Source organism: Canis lupus, chromosome 23 (genome assembly GCF_011100685.1).
Source record: "Canis lupus familiaris isolate Mischka breed German Shepherd chromosome 23, alternate assembly UU_Cfam_GSD_1.0, whole genome shotgun sequence".
NCBI lineage: Eukaryota > Metazoa > Chordata > Mammalia > Carnivora > Canidae > Canis > Canis lupus.
Genome location: NC_049244.1, coordinates 22,468,054 through 22,474,053, shown reverse-complemented (window position 1 = coordinate 22,474,053; position 6,000 = coordinate 22,468,054).

The window sequence follows — 6,000 nt, the reverse complement described above, 5'->3', positions numbered from 1 at the left end:
GTCAGAAAGAATTTAAAGATAGATCTTTTGTATGCCATGGCTGCTTCCACGTTTTGAATGTTGACCCTAAATGCAGGAAAGAATGGGGGTTATTTTAAAAGTTAATAAAAATACTTTGGCATGAGTTTTGTTTTTTTTTTTTTTCAAACTATCCGGCAGTTCATATCAAGAAAGTTGTCTATGATCACCACCATCCCCCCAAAAAAGAACCAACTTGTATTCGGCAAAGATATGTTCAGGAACGTTATTTCTGAATTTTTCTTCATACTTTGCTTGGAGAAAGAACAGAAGAGATAAGGACTTGTTTTCATGTGAAATATGCTTGGTGTTTCTTCCTAAAATCCGACTTCTGCTATTAGTTGAAGCCAAACCTTCCTTTACAGAAATGTGAAGCAAATCCTTTTCTTGACTGCAGTCACCCACTCACTGCCTGATTCAGATCTTTCTTGGGTGTCAACTCTAGAAAATCCCACATGCTCCCATCATCATATTCTAGTGAAGGAAGCCTTTATTGAAATGGATGCTTGCAAAACCTTCATCCTTATGAAACTACCTCTCTAAAATGAAAATCAAAAGCATCGCAAGATGAACTCAGAAATGACAAATTGAGGGACAAGGTAACAGGTTGAAGAGAAACCTGAAAACTACCTGGCAAAAGAGTAGTTGGTGATTGAGAATCAGTAAGCCATGCTGGAGTTTGCAAACCAAATGATTACAGTGGCCTGGCGGGAAACAATTACTATTGGTTCCCAGTGTACATCATAATAAATTGCAAAACTCTGCTTTGTCCAAAGGGGGCAGCCACGGTTCAATTGCAACTAATAGTATAGTGGGGATACAGTACTACAGCTCTTAGATTTTTCTGATTTGTTAAGATAAATCAGAATTTCCAATTAGAAGAAAAAAGTTTTTGGGGAGATGTTTGGGAACTAATTAAAATTTATTTAAAAAACACTGTTCAGGCAAAACCTTTTTTCAGCCCTATGGAGACATGCACCCTTTTGCTTGACTGCACCGAACTTTTATTTCATCAAGGCCAACCACAGGTTTCAACATCACACACACACACACACACACACACACACACACACACACACAAATGGTTGTTCTGTCTTATACTTAGCTAAAATATACTAAGTGGTCAGTTTAAATATAAGAATTCTTATCTTTCTAACAAGGGAGAAAGGAGCCAACGGGGCAACGTTCAGAGATGGACAAAAACAAAATATTTTATCCACCTCCCTCCAAACAACATGTCTTTTGAGAAGCAATCATGAGACACATGTTCTGTGAGTTGCTGAAAGTTTTAGTTGATGCTTGAAACGATCATGTTTTGCAGTTTTTTGTTCTTTGGGTTTTTCTGTTCCTTGTTTTTGCATTTCTCTGAATGGTAAGATGTTACAAACAAATAGAGAAAAACATACAGAATACACATTGACTTTATTCTAATATTCCTCTTCCAAAGAACCTTAAATCTTAAACTAAGAAAGATGTCTCCTAAATTGGATACATTGCCTATGGATTATTTGTGAATGAGAGGAAAATAAGCAACCATCTTTATTTCATGAAGTAAGTGAAGACTAAAGACTTAAATGTCCCGATTTCCTGAAACTGTCTGAAATGTTTTGTACCTGAACAATTTTGATATTGTCAAGGAGGGGAGAGATAATGGCTGAGGACATTTCTAGGGCTGTTGAAGGAACCAGGGAGCTTTCGTCACAGAAAAATATTTCTAGTGTCTTTCCTTTATTGAAACTGAAAAGTTCATATAGAATTTCTGATAAAAATAAAGGTTAATTTGTTCACAGCTGAAAGTTTGACTTCGTACAAGACCAGAGACTGGGTAAAATGTTCTACATTTACGTTTCTAAGTCAATAAAATTGATAGCAGGTTCATTTCACGTTGGGGAAATTTTTAGCATATGGGGAGATTTTATTACATGACTTAAAACAGAAGAATGGCATGATACAAACTCTGTGAATTGTCCTGATTAGCATTATTTTAAATTTAAGACTTTACTGTCACACAAGAGGCAGTTATTTGAGTCTTCAATTAAAATAAATAACAATAACACAGTAATCATAATTCAAGTATCAAAATGTAAAACACAAAAAAAATTATCTCAACGGTCCAAATCCCCCTGGGGACATCTAGAATCTCTTAACGGTTATTCAGCATGCTTTGGCAAGATAAAAAGAACAAAGTGATTTACCGAACATATGGGCTATAAGGTGGCACAAATTTGCATCCTAAGCATTTTGGCTTCTGCTGCTCAAGTTAAGATCCTAAATGTGCAGATGAAGAATGTGCTTGTTGTATACAACCACAGCATCATTTTAGCAATGTCTGTGTGATTATAGGCAAGGCAATTTCTTGGATCCCTGATTTCTTTCTTTTTCTTTTTCTTTTTTGTAAAATCAAGAAAACTATGTTTACTGTACCTCATTAGTGCTTGTGGCAATGCTCTTTCAAATATGAGGTATTACTGTCATTGGGTAAAACTTTATCAAACCTTTTGCCAAGTGGTTGATATTGGACAAAGCCCTGCCTATATTTTCTAAACTATGAGACTGTAAGGTGTAAAAAAAATCACCTAGCTTTTTCCCTTGAATAGTTTTTTTGCAGGGTTACAAAAATGTAGGGCAAGCCATAACCTATTTTTAAAATTTCAAAATTTTATTCAATTTTTTTGAATGTTAATACCAAGGTTTCCAATCAGAAGTCTGGTTGTCAAAAACAAATACTGCCTTCAATTTGTGGTCACTAAATGCATGTGTATTTGCTATTTTTAGAACTTGAGACTAAGGCTCAAATTGGCTGTCAGTAAATAGGCAGAGTCATCACTCAATTTGACAGAATCTGTTTAAAATTCTCTTATTAAGAATAACTACTTAAAAATCACCAAACCTCCAGTTTCCAAGAGAGTTGAATATCTCATCATATATTAGCTAAGTAAATTTTTTCTTTGACCATTTTTAGGAGGCAATTTCAAAGTCATCATAAAATTCCAGTAAAAGAAATATTACTAGCAGGAATAATGGACTACAAGTAAGTAAGGAAACCTTAGGTGAACTGACATAAGATTTCACTGATAAAAGGAAAAAAAAACTAAGACCAATAAATTTCCCAGGAAAAACAATGTTCTTAGCATAGAATTCCATGTGTATTTAAGACTAGATGTCTCAAATAAAATCTATCAAGTTTTTTTTCGGGACAAAAATTGAGGATCTAACATAGCTGTAAATGACATTGGTTTGGCATCAGATCAATTTCACTTAAAATATGTAGGAATATGGACATCGTAAGTATAAGATGTATTTTAAAACAACTTTATTGAGATTTCTAGGAAGTAAGCTTAGTTTTTGGGACCAGTTTTGAGAGGCAAATGACTTATGTTTACTAAATTCAGGTGCTTTTTGTTTGTTTTGTTGTTGTGTGGGTTGTTTTGTTTTGTACTTACTTTGTTGCTCCTTTTTTTTTTTTTTTTTCCAGAAGAGGGGTAATCAAAATACCAAGTAAACTGACCCAGTTTCCTCACAGAAAATTTGTGTTGAAGCCAGAAAACATGCCCATTGTTCTGTGATGATCCATCTTATGCCTAGATCCTTCCACATAAAGATTTCCTCAATATCTAACACTTCCACACATTTTTTTCCATAATCACTTTAAAAACCAGATGTTATCCCAGGAAATTCTTGACTATTTCATGAAAGTTAAACTTTTCAGAATCTCAAGACATTTATTTCTTTTGTGTATCTAATAATATCAACTCACAGTCATAATAGACACAAAGCATTTAGTAGAGGGTCTTTATCCAATATTAGCCTTGCCTCATCCTTGTGTCCTATGTTGAGATTATTCAATATTTTAAATTGAGTTGACAAGTATCCAATAAAACCCACATTGTTATTTTCAGTTAATAAAAAAAATTCTGGACTCTATTACCATGGCTTAAAGATGCCATAACAACATTTCACAATGGATTTATATCTTGCTAGATTTAGATAATCAAATAGCCAAATGCCTTTACAAATTTTGTTTCCTGAAGAAAAATGTAATGTAGGCCCTCAATAAAGGATTCTCTCCTTGATAATATTCTTTAGTCCTGTTTTACCATGCCTTATACACCCGGATTTAAAGAAGATTTGATAAAGGTTCTACTTCTATATGGAAAGTCAGTAGCTTGTATGAAATGTTACATTATTCAACTCAAACTGCTAGCATAATAATGTTAGTAGAGAGCATAACACCTCTATGTCAACCTCTCTAATGCCCTAAATTTATTGATTCCCAAATGTGAAATTATAGTCTCTCTTAAAATAAAATCAACTTGATCACTGGGGAAAAATATATTGCGATGGCTTTGAAAAAGGATGTATTCTCTATCACTTCATATATATATATATTATATATATATATATTAACCTTAGATTTGGTCACTGTTTAAGTACTTATTTTTAGTTAGACTCTTTTGTTTACAAACTATTTTAGCCCTACTCTTTGGAAGAGTTGACTTCTCAGTCATCAAAAGAACATGACCCCATTCTCTATAGTCTTAGTAAACTTGACCGAACTCTAAGATACTCCACTTAGATCGTACATATTATTCATCAGGTTTGACCTGAAATGCATTTTGGCCATTTGTAAAATCAACCTGACCATTTATGAAGGATGGCTTTCTGTCATTGAAAACAGGAAAAAGATGATCATATTGAATAGTTCTTAGTCCTTTCACACCTGTGCAAGCCAGGGAATTCTTCAAACTCTGATGTTTTGTAACCTGCGTGGACTACTAAAAAGAGCAGTACACAGGAGGTTTATACAGTGCAGAGCTGGCCTTCCATCACCATTCATAATTCTGGTAAGCTATAAACCATTCCAGAGAGTAACAACTTTGTAGGCCACCTCAGGATGATATATCAACATAGCCATCTTTCATTGGAAGCCCTGATACCACTCTCAGAACTCATAAGTAGACAAGGAAGACTTGCCAGATAAATGATCCCTTTCACTTTCTGGTAGTAGCTTCTGTCATTATTAAAGCATGGCATAGAAAGACCAGAAGAGATGCTCTAGAAATAAATCTATCTGTTTTAGTGAAAACCAATAAAAATATGTAAAATATTCCCTGTCAGGATACAGTTCAAATATTTTATTTTATTTATTTATTTTTTTTTTTTTGCTGTAACAATGAGAGCATCACGAATATCCTTTGACTGTGGAGGAAGCAGTCTTAATAAGGTGTCCATTAGCTAAAACACATGTAAACCCAGATTAGTGATGGAGACCCTTTCTGCTGAAGGGAGAAGGCACAAAAAAAGAATAAGGATGAGGAATTTAAATAGCTATTGCTCCCTCCACATTCACACTGCCAACTTTCTATTGCTTTTATTGCAGTTTATTCTGTTCAAAATATATCCTAGATTGAGAAAAGAGATGCAGTCCATCCTTTATGACTTTATTGAAAGTCCTGTGTGAATTAGCAACTCCTTTGATGATTGTTGAAGTCTACATTCTGATTGATTAGATGAGTGACCTGCAGCGTGGTATATTCAGGATAGAGAGGAATATAGAACACATTTCTGGATACATACAAATATTTGAGTAGCTATATGGTTCACTATAAGAAAGCAATTTTATTTTTGACAGGATGGGAGAAGTGGTCTTTTAATGCAGAAATGGTAAACCAGCTCAGCCATATTACCGAGGAAGAAATTGAGGACAAAGTATTAGTTGACCATTTAATTATTATCCTGCTGGTCCGGTCTGAGACAAAGTCTACAATAGACTTTGTTTTCCTTCAGTTCATTGTTTTCCCCACCACTTTATGTTGCTTTCCTGTATACAAATAGTTATTAATATAGTCATCCATGCTAATGTACAGAAAGGTAGTTCTCTACATTAATTAATATTTGAAGGAAGGAGACATCTAGACCACTTGAATCATTTAGCTTTATGATCTGATTTCAAGAAAGTTGAACATTACATGGGTATGGGGG